General features: G+C 33.0%; 1 pseudogene; it reads left to right on the top strand.

Moving 5' to 3' along the window:
* The first annotated feature begins 12673 nt into the window (after positions 1-12673).
* LOC149528854 (WAT1-related protein At5g07050-like) lies at positions 12674-15774 on the top strand (annotated as a pseudogene).
* Positions 15775-16375: the final 601 nt, after the last annotated feature.

Here is a 16375-nt window from a genome sequence, read left to right as displayed (position 1 = left end):
CTCTAGATGCATGTATCAAGGATCTGAGGAGATGTGAACAAGAAAGTAATGCATTATATTCCAAATGTGCAATGTCATTAAAATTCACCAAAGATATTGGAGATAAGATGAAGAAGAAGCATGAAGAGGTTCAAGCACTATAAGATTATCTTCAATAGCTAGGCATGATGATTAAAGTTGTTGAGTCATAAATTGGAAAGTCTTATGATAAGTCTCGTATAAATATACAAAGAAAGAATAACAAAGAGGTTCTCAAATCTAAGAGATCATTTGTCTCTAAAGATCACTACACTTGACTAGTAAGTGGAAGAATGTCTAAAAGTGAAGGCATATTTTGAAAAAAAAATTATTTAGATTCAAATTTTGTTGACTAGAATTGCATGGGTTATGCACTCTACTCAACATATAAGAGCGAGTCAAGGACACATGGGATAAGTAGTTTAAAAGTTTGAAGACAAGATTTGGTTACTCCATCCCATGCTTTTTAGCCTGATACAGAGGTAAAAGTCTCAAATGTTGACTTGTACATATTTTGATACCTTTTTCATTGATGTCAAAGGGGGAGTAATATAGAAAAGTTATCTAAAGTATAATGTAAGAGGGAGTAATCAAATAATTGTATAAGAGTACGATGTATTTAGAAAAATGGAGCAGTAATTATGCAAAGATTAATTATAATGTGATAAGTGATATAAGGAAAGATGGTTATAAATTTAATAATCCACAAGTTTTGAGTTTTTTCAAATTTTTGCAAAGGCCAACTTTCGTAAAAGTTTTATATCAACATTTTTGGACTTAGCCAAATTTCCCATATGTTGTCACCAATTCAAAAGCAAGAGATTATAGGCAATTTGGCTAAGTAATAAAATTTGGATTAAATTATAATTTTTCATTTAATATAAAATATAATTTGTATGGAAAAGGCATTGTGTACAGATGAAGATTCTATAGTTAGACATAGAAAATTGTCTAAGTGTAAGATAGTTTATCTACCAAAAAAGACAGTTTTTGTATGTAGAGTTGATAGAGGAATTATTGACATGTGCATATTTGGGTACAAACAATATAGAGTGTTAGGATGATGTATGTCAGAGCATGAGTTAGTGCTGATAGTGTGGAAGAAGTTATAACAATTTTACCAATTACAATAGTATACAAATAGGAACAGACCATAATAGAGAATAGGTAATTATGAGTTAAGAATTTTTTTTTTTCACAAAATAATAACTTGGATAATTAGGAATGGCATCATAGATGTAAACCCTGAGAGGGAAAGAGTTAGTTTTTTATTTTTCCAAGCATGTGAAAACCTTAAGGTCGGCTAATAGTTTTTGTAAATTGAAAAGGTATAAAGGAAATATTGTAATATGTAAAGTTGTGTGCATGAAGTGATATAAGAACTTATGTGAAAGTTGTATTAATGATATGTGAACAATATGTGATGTGACTTCTGGTATATGATCAGAAATGTGTGAAGATTAGTAAAAGTTATATCAAATATTGAAGATATCAGCAACAATCAAGAGCTTTTTTAATCTAAATTTTGTATCAAGGAACTATATTGTATATGGCATGTTTGGGTAGTGTTCCAATCTTGCATGCATTTTGTATTTGTGCATAATAACTCCTCATAGGGTTCAAGATTTTAACAGGGCCTAGTCCTCTAACAAAGACCTAGACATTATATGCATATAATAGACTTCTAATAGAATCAATATCCTTAACTAAATACTTTTGATTATTGGATAATTTTGTTGGTACCACCCCCACTAGGTTATTCCCTTGGCCAAGGTTTCCCTTATTAACAAATATGGTGTTATGAGTTCTCCTATTATATGGCTATGTTTACTTTTCAAAATTGTTAGTTTACTTTCATATGAAAGCTATAAGGCAACTAATAATATCCAACTTTGAGATAAAGCTTGTAGAATAATGACTCACCCCTCCCACCCTCTTAGTAGACCCTATTTCAAATACATCCACCAATCACAGGCATCACTAAGTTCTCAATTGAGCACAAATGTTAGGAATAAGGTGTCTCAACCTTGGATATTTCCTATTCTTATTACTTGTTTTGTAAACATATTTTTTGAAAATTATGTAATTAAGTGTGAGTGTAAATCTCTAGTTGGCATGTTGATGTGTCACTCTACTTGCATGTGTCAGCATCTTGAATAATGTGTAAGGATATCATGAACGAAATGGTTATGACAAATTCCTATGACATGTAAGAGTTATCTTTCAAAGATTAGATGACGGGTCAAAATGTGAAGACATGTGGCAATTGATCATTGAGTATTGTACACTTGAGTCTCCATCTAGCATGCGAGGTTCAAGGAATCACCACAAAAAAAATTTTGGGTTCCAAATTTTCTAGAGAATGGTAAAACCCTAATGTGATTGTTCTTTGGAAGTTTCCCTAAAAATGGAAAGTACATATATAAGCATTTTTAGGGTTGCAAATAGGAGAGAATGAAAAGTGAATTGTTGGTTGCTACTAGATGAGTCTTCTATGTCTTCAATGAACTTACATTGCAAGTTTTTTGTAACCTTTGTGTTGAAGATAATACATTGTGCAAGTTTTTGAGGGGTGGGGTTGTTATACCGAAAGGTTTTTTTCCACCAACATATCTTTGTGTTTATGTATTTTCTTTCTCTATCCATTTTATGTATTCATGGTTGACTACAATATTATTTTTTACATAATATCAAATCTAAAATTGTAAGGATTTAATAGGAATTTGTACAATACTTTCCTTAAGGGATTAGTGTAGGAAGTTTTTTCTGCACTTGAGTTTCCTTACTAGTGGTATTAGAGCTTGATCAAATTTTTATCCTAGTTGTTGGGTAGGAGTTTTTGAGCTAATCTCAAGTTGAGTGGGATTTTTGTTTACAGCATTCTAAGTCTTATTTGTAGATTGAGATGGCTAGTTCATTGTACTAAAAAATAGAGATGGAGAAATTCAATGGCACTAATTTTGATTTATGGAAACTCAAGATGGAAAACATTCTTGAAGATCATGATCTATGGGAGGTAGCTTCACTTGAAGTGAGACCAAAAATAATATCTTAAGTAGATTGGGATCTCAAGGATTAGAAAGCTAAGGGTCTCATTAGACTCTATCTAGCTGATTCAGTTCTCCTGAATGTTCTTGATGAGATGACGGCAAATAGTTTATGGACTCAGCATGGATCTTTGAATCAAGCCAAATCTTTGGTGAACAAGTTGTTCCTGAGGAAGAAGTTGTATTCTCTAAGAATGGAGGAAGGAGGATCTATTATAGATCACATAAATGCTTTTAATTTACTAATTGCATAGTTTACATCAGCTCATGTCAAAATAGAGGAGGATCACTGCATGAACCTGTTATGTTCCTTATTGGATTCATGGGACCATACTTGGAAGTACTTTAGTCACTTTTAGAATGGATGGTGCAGTGCCTTCACTTTTACTTGAGGAGATGTGGACAAAGTCTTTAGATTCGGCTAAGGAAGCTCTTGCTATTCATGGTAGATCCAATGAAAAAGGGAAGAAAAATGATAACAAGTTCAGAGAGGGTAGATTGAAATCTCATGGAAAATCAAGGACTCCTGGAAAGTCCAAGGAAAAATTTTGGAACTATGATAAGATTGGGAACTTTTGTAAAAATTGTAGAGAAGCAAAAAAGAATAAGAAGGTCTCAGATTTAGGTTTAGAAAAATCTCAAGAAGATGGTGATTCTTTCATTGCAGCCTTGGAAAAAAATGCATCTGATGATGTGTGGTTGATAGATTCAGGTGCTTCTCTCCACATGACCTCTCATCGAAGTTGGTTCTCAAAGTATGAAGTTTTCAATGGTGGAAAGGTGTACTTGGGTGATGATTCTCACCTAAAGATAGTTGGACAAAGACTAGTCACTATCAATTTCTTTGATGGATGAGTAAAGGGGATCAATGGGGTAATGCACATCCCTAGTTTGGCATGAAACCTAGTATCTATAAGTATGTTGAATGATGTAGGTGTGCAAGTTTTTTTTTCCAAAGATGGATGTGAGATGATGAGAAGATCTATCTTTCTAGCTAAGGGTACTAGGAGAGGTAATCTATTTTAGCTTGATGCATGCATTTCTCAGTGCAATAGTTCTTTTGTTTCAGGGAAGAGAGAAGCTATCACTTCATCCCCAACATTTGAATGAGCAGTAAATAAGATTTTGGTTATTGGTTTTGATGGTAGTGCAACATGTGTACCTAAGGGTACAAACACATTGGAATGCAAGATTCCTATAGAAAAGACAATGTTGTGGCATATGAGATTTGGCCAAATTGGTGAAAAGGGTCTCAGAACCCTGAAAAATAAGAACTTTCTTGAGGATTTAAGTGATTGTAATCTCGATTTTTTTTTTTGCAAATATTGTGTCTATGGTAAACAAAACTATGTTTAATTTTTCTCTAGTTCTCACAAATCTTTGCATGCTTTAGATCTTATTCATTCTGATGTATTTGCTCTTATAAAAGTTCCTTCAACCTCCAAGTTTGTATTTTTTTGTATCTTTCATAGATAATTATAGTAGAATGGCATGGATTTATTTCCTATAAAGTAAGACACAAGTCTTTAGTCAATTCAAGGAATTTAAAGCCCTTGTAGAGAATTAGACTAGTAAGAAGATTAAGTGTGTGAGAACTAACAATGGTGGTGAGTTTTTCCTCGTAGAGTTTGAACAATTCTATAAAGAACAAGGTATTGAGGGGCATAAGACAACTCCTTCTACCCCATAGAAAAATGGAGTTGGAGAAAGAATGAATAGGAAATTGATGGAGAAGGCTAGGAGTATGCTTAGTTGAGCTTGTCTTGAGAAAATATTTTGGGATGAAGCTGTGGCCACTTCTTGCTATCTGGTTAATAGATCTCCTCCATTAGCCCTTTTTGAAAAGACAACTATGGAGGTGTGGCCTGGTAAGAAACCCTCAATTAGACATCATTGTTTTTTTGGTTGTGAAGCTTATGTACAAGTTCCAAAGGAGAAAAGATCTAAGTTGGAAAACAAAGCTGTCAAATGTATTTTCATCAAATATAGTGTTGGTGTAAAGGGATAGAAGCTTTGGAACCATATAACTAGTAAGGTGTTGTATAACATAAATGTTATTTTTAGAGAGCTAACATCTTCTCCTATTGTGCTACAACTAGATGAAAAAGAGAAGAAAGAAGATATCATTTAGTTGCCTCCTATCCCTAAGAAGACTAAATAGAAAGACCATTTTGGATCTAATCCCTAAGGAGAGCTCTAGTAGCTCTGATAGTTTAGAAGAAGAAGAACAAAAACCTCAACCTCAGCCCTTGAGGAGATCCACAAGAGTAAGAAAGTAGCCAGAAAGGTTTCGTTATTCTATGTTAGATTCTAGTTGTGCCTTTGCCTTGATTACTAACACTAATGTGCCTAGATCTATGAAAGAGGCCTTGGATATGGAAGATGTAGGTTCCTAGATTGAGGCCATGGATGATGAGATGGTTTCATTGAATAAAAGTAAAACTATGTACGTTTTCCTAAAGGATTGAAACATGCTGGTAGTAAATGGGTGTTCAAGAAGAAATTCCATGCAAATGGTAGTGTTGCAAGTTACAAAGCTAGATTGGTTACGAAGGGGTACTCATGGGTAGAGAGAATAGATTATGGTACAATATTCTCTCCTATTGTAAAGTTGACATCCATTAGATTTTTGTTATCTCTTCTTGCATTATATGATTTAGAGATAGAACAGATGGATGTGAAGACAACTTTCCTTCATGGTGATTTAGAGGAAGAGATTAATATGTCATAACCTGAGCACTACATTGTTAAAGGTAAAGAATCTTTGGTTTGTAGATTAAAGAAGTCTCTGTATGGTTTGCAATAATCTCCTAGGATGTGGTACCTTAAGTTTGATGCCTTTGTGTTGTCAATTGGATTTGTAAGATCAAAATAAGATCATTGTGTTAATTTTAGAGTTGAAAATGATCACCTTCTTATTGTTTCATTATATGTTGATGATATGTTGTTGTTTGGGAAGGGTAAGGATATGATTTCTAATTTTAAATCTTAGATGTTAGTACAAATTGAGATGAAAGATCTTGGGGTAGAAAGGTACATCTTGGGTATGGCAATCAGTAGAGATAGGTTCAGCATGGCAACTTGTAGACCATTGTGTGTTCTTGTTTCAATGGGAACAATGTTATCTGTAGATGATTGTCCAAAATATCCTAGTGAGGTACAAGACATAGGTAGAGTACCTTATTCTACTATAGTTGGCAGTCTTATGCATCCCATGGTCTGTACTAGACTAGACATTGCCCAAGTAGTGGGAGTTCTGAGCCAATTTACGGCTAATCTTGGATAAGTACATTGGGATGTAGTTAAGTGAGTATTCTGATATTTGGGGTTTACATCAAATTACTCCATTTGTTATCATGGAAAATCTCCCAGAGCTCCACACTTAGCTTGTATTCGTGGGTTTGGGGATTTAGATTGGGTAGGTGATATTGATAGTAGGAGATCCACCAGTGCTTATGTGTTCACTAAGTTTGATGGTGCCATCAGTTGGATGAGTAAGCAACAACTTGTGGTTGCTTTGTCCACTAAAAAAGTTAAGTACATGCCTACTACTCATGCTTCTAAGGAAGCCATTTGTCTTAGGAGATTGTGTTTTGATATTGGTGTTGATGTAGGATGGATTACTATTTGGTGCTATAGTCAGAGTGTTATTTGCATTGCAAACAATCCAAATTCCCATACCATAACAAAGCACATTGATGTGTAGTTTCACTTTATGAGAGATATGATGGAAGATGGAAAGGTAAATTTGGAGAAGGTCGATACTATAAAGAATGTTGTAGATGCATTGACAAAACTAGTGGGCATAGAGAAGTTCAGATGGTGTTCGGAGTCTATGGGCCTTTTTGCCTATAGTGGTTTGTTCTTGTTATGTTCCTGTCACTTTTACAAGGTGTTCGACAAGTGGGAGAATTTTAGGAATAAGGTGTCTAAACCTTGATAATTCCTATTCTTATTCTTATTCTTATTATTTGTTTTGCAAATGTATTTTATGAAAATAATGTAATTAAGTGTGAGTGTACATATCTAGTTGGCATGTTGATGTGTGACTCCACTTGCATGTATCAACATCTTGAATTGTGTGTAAGGAGATCATGACAAAAATGGTTATGATGGATTCCTATGATGCATAAGAGCTATCTTTGGAAGATTTGATGATGGGTGAAAGTGTGAAGACATGTGGTAATTGATCATTGAGTACTATACACTCAAGTCTCCTTCCAGCATGTGGGGTTTAGGGCATCGCAATGAAAAAAATTTGGGTTCCTACTTTTGTAGAGAATGGTAAAACCCTAATAAGGTTGTTCTTTGGAAGTTGCCTTGAAAATCAAAAGCACATAATATAAGCATTTTTAGGGTTGTAATAGATAAGAGAAAGTGAAAAGTGTATTGTTGGTTGCTATTGGATGAGTTTTCAATGTCTTGAAATAACTTGCATTGTAAGTGTGTTGTAACCTTTATGTTGAAGATAATACATTGTGCAACTTTTGGAGGGCTGGGGTTGTTATATCGAAAGTTTTTTTCCCACGAGCATATCTTTGTGCTTTTGTATTTTCTTTCTCTGTCTATTTTTTATATTCATGGTTGACTGCAATATTATTGTTTACATAATATCAAATCTAAAATTGTAAGGATTTAATAGGAATTTTCACAATAATTTCCTTAAAGGATTACAATAGGAAGTTTTTTTTTATACCTAAATTTCCTTATGAAAAAAATAATCACCAAGATTAATTAGGCACTAAGTATTCTTGGTGAAGTAGCAAACCCCTTAAGTCATTGAGTTTCTTACGAGAAACTAAAACCAAGAGCTACACCAATAATGACCAAGAATCACCTCTTTTAAACCAAGTTTACCAAATCAAAGGTCAAAACCACTCCAACATGTAGGAATGTAAACTACCCCAAGATGCTCATGCATCAAACACCCTAGTTTCAAAAAGATGTTCATAGTAGATGGAATAACATCTCCTAAAATTCAACAATTAATCCTAGTACTAGTTGTTCACATACATATCCTCCAAGTTTTCAACTTGTATACTATCACCTTTGTTCTACCTCTATAAACCCTTTTCTAGAACAAAAAATCGCACATATATCCTCCATGTACCACATGTCAATTTTCCATGCTAATCTCTACCCCTTAAAGAATCCTTCAACATAACTCATCTACTTAAACTATGGTTCCTTCTTCCAAGTTTGAGATCTTGCAAAGGAATCAGGAAAAACGTCTTGCCACCCTTCTCAACATTGAATAAACTATAGACATAATAATGTACAACATTATAATCAAACTTCCAACATCTAAAAGACTTAATATGTGACAATATCTCATGTCTACAATATCACACAACACTTTATCCACATATTGGCCAATCTGATAATTAACAAGACACTACTCCCTCGCCTATAAATAATGTTTATGTTATGACCAACCAATCCTCTGAGGACAATGATGTCATACCCTGTTGAAACCAAATTTTTAAACCATACCCTCAATAACTAGATTATCCATAATACTACTATCAACAATCATATTCTAGCATCATCTCCAAACTTATATTGAGTCTTGAACCAATTTTGACTCTTACAAGGTTCCAATATCCTCTTATCAAGAAATACTTGCCAAACTAACAAGTTATATCCCACCTCTGGCTTATTGACCAATTCATCATTTTCATTCATGATAGAAAATATTCAATCATCAATCGTTTGATCAACATTGACACATTCAAAACATCTATGTCCTTCACCATGAACCTATAGAAAGCACCCTTAAATCTACTTCTACATGTTCTCCTCCTCATTTCAGCAAGTTTTTGTTCATGTTTAGGAATTAGTTTATCTTTCTCTTAGTATTCTCGCTGAACTCCTTCCATTAGGAATTACCTTGATGTCTCCTCTTCAACTTATCTTTTTCTTTAAGAGCATAATAATAAGAATCCTCAAATGAATCATTATTCAACATAACAATATCATCCTAAAAAATGAATCTCAAACCATCAATATGTCTAGCCACCTTTTCTTGAGAAAGTTCTCAATGTCGAGACTAAATAGTTCACTTGTAAAAATCCTTGGTATAATCCTTCAAAGATATATCCTTTTGTTTTTAATTCTACAACATCTTCAATAGCTCAAGTTCATAATCAACGAGAATGAAATTAGCCTTCATTTTTTTCATCATCAATCTCCATTGAGTGATTTTCGTTTCACCCTCCTCTTCTCTAGCTCTTTGCAATTCTTTCCACCATAAATCAACATATCCTTTTAACTTTTCCTATGCCAACCTTACTCTAAGTGGATCACTAATATCTTCTAACTCAAAGTTGTCATCCAATTCATGGATCCAATCAATTAGGTCCTCAAGATCGAAAGTAACTGGGAAATTAGAAATCTCCATCTTATGCTTCAATTTCAATTGAGCTCTAGTTCTATCCAACCAACCATTTCTATCTTCTACATATTTCTCCATCTGATCATCTTTGTGTTTGGTACTAGATCCATCATCTTTAAAGGATTCAATAGATTTCTCATAACCATCTTTTGTACACACACTCCTTACTAAATTTGATATAGTTCTCATGATCTCAATGACCATATCATTCTTCATCAACTCCATCTCAGATCTGAAATATGATCTAATCTTCTTTGAAATCTTAGTCTCCACTACATCATAAAGATCTACACTCATTCTAGAGTTCAATATTCTTGGAGGCATCTTTTAAGGTCTTCAAAAGCTCTCTATAAAAAATCTTACTCAAGAATCTTGTGAAAACCAAAGGTGCTTCCAAGTTAGATCACAACCTGCCACCTCACATGAATAATTAAAAAAATCTCACAAGTCCATAAACATGGATCCGCAATATGAGCTACATAAACTTCTCTGCAATCACACTCTTATAATTACCAACCATATCAAACTCAACTCTGATAGCACCTAATAGAGTGAAAGGCCAAGTGAACCCCTAGAGGAGGTTACCAAGCTCCTAACTAATAACCACATAATAAAAATGAACAACATGATAGATTTGATAGGAATCCACTTCTTTATTTAATAACAACCAATTACATGCACTATGTCAAGCTACAAGACCTTACTCATTATTGCCAAATACAAAGCAATTACAGTAACAATTCAACAAGATCTCACAAGATCCAACCCAATCCTAGCAAACCCAAGCCTGTGACAACACAACAATCTAGTAAAAATCCAAAGAAAGATTTAAACATTTTCTTGCAAGCCACCAAGCAATCTTCTTGTTTCCTAAGCCCACACTTAGACACTAGCTCTTCTCTCAAATTCGTAACTCAAGTTTGCTCCCTTGGACATTTGCTACTCCCTTGACTTCCTTACAATACTACCGAAACCCCTCTTTTATACTTGCACAACCCTAAGTCAACTTGTTGTAAATAGAAATTTCTAAAACTCAAATACATAATATACCTTAGTCAACTTACAAGAATCATTAAATGTACATAGGAGAAAGAACCAAGACTAGAAATAGGTCATTACACATCCCTTGATTGATCAACATCACAATCATATGTAGCACACATTAAATGCATAGGTTTATCAATTAAAACATCCAACTTGTACTCATTGTTGAACAAATCCATTGAGCAACAATAATAGTGGAAACTAAAAACTCCTAGCCTAACTCAACCATCAAGATGCATGTCCATCGAGAACAAGCATTGCTAAGTTGAACATCCAATGGGCATAAGCATGACTGAGATGAACATCAACTAAGCTCCAACACAATCAAGAAGCTTACATGGTCACATAAAACATTCAGTGAAGTGCCACATACCATCAGTCATTGAGTTCCCTAGGTGAAGCTGCAACTAAGAACTATCCCAATATTGAATGAGCATTACCTCCTCCTTTCAATTGAGTTCACCAACTCAAAGGTCAAAACCACCCCAACATCCAAGATGAACATCAACTAAGCTCCAACACAATCAAGAAGCTTACATGGTCACATCAAACTTTTAGTGAAGTACCACATACCATCAGTCATCGAGTTCCCTCAGTGAAGCTGCAACTAAGAACTATCCCAATATTGAACGAGCATTACCTCCTCCTTTCAACTAAGTTCAACTCAAAGGTCAAAACCACCCCAACATCTAGGATTGCATACTAGTCGAGAATGCTCCTGCATCACTTGCCCACACTGTCCTTAACTCTAGCACAAGAGTACTAATTCTTTAAATTATACTTATTGTAGACGATTCCTTAAATTATTGAAAGTGTTAGATATATGATTATAAATAAATATTTCAATATATTTTAGAATAATTATTAAATAAAATATAAATATTATATAATAAATATAATTTATATATTGAATAAATTATACTAAAAATTTACATATTTAAATCTATAATTAAATTACAATTTAGATATTGGCAACCTCAACTCTTACATATAAATATAAATAAAATAAAATAATTATTGAAAAGAAACTACTATTAGCTAACATAAATTTTCTAATAGAAATGTTTCAGAGTAATTTTCAAAATTTAAAAAGTTATCTTACTTTTATGAAATATGGAATGGAATATCAATATCTGAAATCTCTGACATAAGATAATTTTTTAATCATTTAATATACTATATTTTATACATAAGATAATGTTTCATAAAAGAAATTTAATGATTTAGATATGTCATCTACATTTTGATCCATGATTTTTAGATGTAAAAATACAATGTAGACATTTTTAATTATTTTAACTTAATAGATAATTTTTTTTTTAATCTATTTTATTATTTTACTATTATAATTCTATAAATCTCATAACTAACTTTAATTTATTTAACTAATTCTTAAGCTCATTCTATATTAAACTAAATTTATTTATTTAATTGATTAACTTATATTCATTTATTGATTTTGAAAGCTAATTTATGTTCATTTATGTGATTATCTAATTATTATATCTTTTATTTAATTAAATCATCACATTTTCTCAATATTATTACTGTTTTATCTTAATGGAATCAGATAATAAATTTACGTAGTTTCTAAGAATATAAACTTGAGTTACCCAACTCAACATCTCTATAACATTTTAGCTATATTTTGACGAAATTTCATTTAATACACATCTTTCCTATTCAAAAAATTCAACTCTGTTATTCTTGAGTCAAAGTCAATCATCTTAAAAGCTTTTTATAACAAATTTCATTAAAATCTGCGAACAAAAGCTGAAATAACAATTAAACTATTGAGTATTGAGAATCTCATACACGAGATGTAGAAATATCCTTCAAAATTATACTAATGTATTTAGAAAAAATCTACAAATGCCAACAAACGTAAACTCAAGCAACAAACTCAGAAGTCCCTAGCCGATAAGTAACCTAAATTACTTGAGAGGATGCTCGCCATGCTACGCTGAAATATACCAAGATCATACTTTCATTGTTCAATAACTGGTCGATTGATTTTGGATGAACTTGAAAAACAAGGTATTTTGATATTCTGTTCAATTGGGTATGTTCTAGCTAGTTATTCTGCGCAAACATTTCAATTTACAGATCAGCTTTTATCTAAAACTATTCGCGTTTTGTTTGAAGGGGACTGCATTTGTACGATTTAACAATGGGGAAACGGATAGATTTGTCGGAGACATCAAAACCGTATATAGGTATGATAATGCTACAGTTCGGGTACGCTGGAATGGACATTATCACAAAAGCTGCTCTAGACAAAGGAATGAGTCCCTTTGTTCTGGTCGTATACAGGCACGCTGTAGCTACTCTTGTGCTTGCTCCTTTCGCCATTTTCTTTGAGAGCTGTTGACAACTTAATCCATGCAAAGCATATCTTAAATGTGTTTTAACTTACTTCTCGAACATGCAAATGAACCAACTACTCATCTTAGCATTGCAGGAACGTTATGACCAGAATCACATTTACAATGTTTGCTCAGACTTTTGCCCTCGGTTTGCTGGGGTAAGTATATCTTTTGTTGGTTTTTATCTTCTTTTTATTTTCTTTTCTCCCAAGCATGTAACGTCTGTGTATATTGGCAGGGCTGTACTGGATCAAAACCTCTATTTCTTGGGGTTGAAATACACTTCGCCGACTTTTGCCGGTGCGATGCGTAACTTGGTCCCTGGAATCACTTTTGTAATGGCTCTCTTATTCAGGTAATTTACCACCATTGTCATACTGAGAATAATGTAAAAATTGACAAGTAAGCCATTTTCAGTCATAATGTCAAGGAAATCATACATATTATAATGTAATGAAACATAGTTTATTAAAGTTGAGTTTTTTCAACTATATTTAGGTAGCTTTTATTAATGGAACCTAAAAATCTATCAAATTAATTATATTGAGGGTTGAGTTTTATGGAGGTTTAGGTATAAAATGGAGTTTTTTCAATAACAGATTATTTGTAATCTTCTTTAAAATATGAACTTCTATATTTTAGTATGTATTTTTAAACAAGTGGAAAAAATAGAATGTTTTTTTCATTTGTCATTCATTTAGTTTCCTATCTTTCTAATAAAAAATCTATTTATAATAAAAAATCAAAAGACCAAGTTCATTTATGCTTGGTGACTGCACTCACTTTTGTAATGGCTCTCTTCATAATCAGAATTTAAAAACTTTACAAATCATATAAAAAACTCTTTAACAGCTTCAGTTTTAATTTTAGAAAGCTCCCGTTTATGCAATCCCAAATAACTCAACTCACATTAACTACGTTCGATGATCAATGATCAATCCAAAGTAACTCAATTCATTTCGGTAAAATCATGACATTAATCATATTGAAACATCACCTTTTGTAAGAAGAAAACATAATGTGAGTTGGCCAGTAGAAAATACATAATTACCACATACACATGGGAAAAGAGTCCTTTGAGCTAACTTATATCGAAATTTACAGATTTTTTGGGTGAACTTCATAAGTGAGTGAAGATCTTAATGCTTATCTTTGGGCTTTCTTTCATTTACTGAACTCTTTGTAGAACTCTTACAGTGTAAGGTGGTCTTAAAGTGTCATTTTAAAATGTTTGTCCAATACCCACCACTAAGATCTCTGGCTCACCCAAAAAGTTATGTGTGATCTGCAATTAGTACATTTACCACAGCAAGCACTGACTCAATTCTCCTATTGATAAGATCACTAGTTGATTTTCCAATTTGTTGAAATGCACACTTGCATCACACTAGTATGAACCATCAAATTTTCTTTCTTGCATTTAAACTTTGTATTGTAACAATCACATAGTTGTAAAGTTGTGCTCATTCATGCGTTCTATAGATTGTAAAAAGTAAACATGTCACTTTTTCCTATATGAAATGCCTTCTATCAAATGCAAATGAGATATATAAATTTTGATGGGCATAACTATTAAATCAATTTTTATTCCAAGTACTATTCTGATAGCTGTATGTGTTACGTAGAATGGAGAAGGTGAAGATTAGAGAACTTTGTAGCCAAGCGAAGGTAGTCGGTACAATAATATCTGTGGGAGGGGCAATGGTAATGACTTTGTACAAAGGTCCTATTCTGCCCACTTTTCGGTCTTCGTCACACAGCTTATGAGCTGCTGTTTCCACTCATGATAGTCGTTGGATCAAGGGTGCTATTTTCCTAGTTGCTTCAACCTTTTATGGGGTGGCTTATTTGTTCTACAAGTTAGTATTCTCTTTTATCACTTTTTATGTGATGAATTATTTAATATAACACAGGCATTTTGTTACTGAAGCATTTTGTTAATATAACATAGGACTTATCTAATATTTGGTTATAAATGTGCAGGCCTCAGTTGTTAAGAATTTCCCAGGTCAATTGCCATTGACGACCCTGATATGTTTGACGGGGACATTACAGTCTGCTGTAGCTGCTTTAGCTCTTGAACAACGTCTTTCAGCATGGGCAATCGGATATGATATGAAGCTTGTTGCAATATCCTATAACGTAAGTCATTATTATAATCTATGATTTTTCTTTTAAGGAATACATGTCGAAGCTATTATGGTCGTGAGAATTATTATAATTTTGATTTGTTGAAGATTATTTGAATTTATTTTTTGTTGAATGCCTTGTCCATAACAAGTTCATCATTGTGATATGCTTACCAACTGTTTAAGAAGATAAACATCTTGGGTCTCTATAAACAGGAGCTGATGGATCACAATGAGCTAATTGTTTGTTCTTTTCATATAAACAAGTTGTAAAATTATCGGTGAATAAAAAGAGCATGCAATATATTTGCTATGTTGATTGAAATATAATATTATTTGTGCAGGGAATAGTGGCTTCAGGAATTGCATATTATGTGCAAGGACTGTGTATGAAAATAAAGGGGCCTGTATTTGCCACAGCGTTCACTCCATTGGCCATGGTCGCTGTAGCTATCATGGACACCTTAATTTTTGCTAGGAGAATCTTTTTGGGAATGTTTGTTCCTCGTCAACTCTAAACAATCTCTAATATTTTCTTACAAAAGCTAAAACCAAATATGGAAATTCTAACAGATTCCTAATGCGAGTGCAGAGTTTTAGGAGGAGTTTTGATAGCGATTGGATTGTATGGAGTTCTGTGGGGAAAAGCAGGAAATGATAAAGAAAACCCTTTGACTTCTTCGGTGGTGCTACCGATTTCTCTTGACACGCAAGCTTCTCCCAGCAGTGAGGCTATTCCACCCAAACCGGATGCTATTCCTCTAGAATTAGATTGAAAAACCATGAGAGCGATATATAGTTTTTAGTATGTTTAACCCACTTTTAACTTTCAGTACAGTTTTTATGGATTTGTATTTGATATGATATTAACTTAGATCAGGCATTGATATTTTTCTTTTGTAAAGAGGAGCACCGTAACCTCGAGGGCTGACTCTGTGTTTTAGTGCCCTCTTAATTTTATTGACAGTAGTATTGGCTGGCTCCATTTTGTCCGTTGAGCCATATGTCTAATTGATACACAAAATAAATAAAGATCATCTTGAAATCTAATCATGATTGTAAATTCCTAGTATGACAAAAATAAATTTTATTATTTGTTTTTTTCAGTTGTAATGAAGCTATATATACTAATAAAAGAGAATTTTGAAATAAATAATCCAAACAAAACATTAATGGCACTAGTTTAAAGGGGGTCACAAAATCAAGGAAATAATCTAGATGTCCATTCAAAATTAGTTCAATAGTTAATGGGCTCTTAGTCTATTCGTGAAGTTGAATGGTTTTTAATGGATACTAAAAAATGTAATAGCTAACCTTTCTTTTCTAGATGCTTGCAATTCATGAAGCTATGACATATGCTAGAGTTATTCTGTAGTT

The sequence above is a fragment of the Cupressus sempervirens genome, chromosome 11, assembly GCF_028749045.1.
Source record: "Cupressus sempervirens isolate cs-2001-9-10 chromosome 11, ASM2874904v1, whole genome shotgun sequence".
Lineage (NCBI taxonomy): Eukaryota > Viridiplantae > Streptophyta > Pinopsida > Cupressales > Cupressaceae > Cupressus > Cupressus sempervirens.
This window is presented reverse-complemented; position numbering and strand designations above follow the sequence as displayed.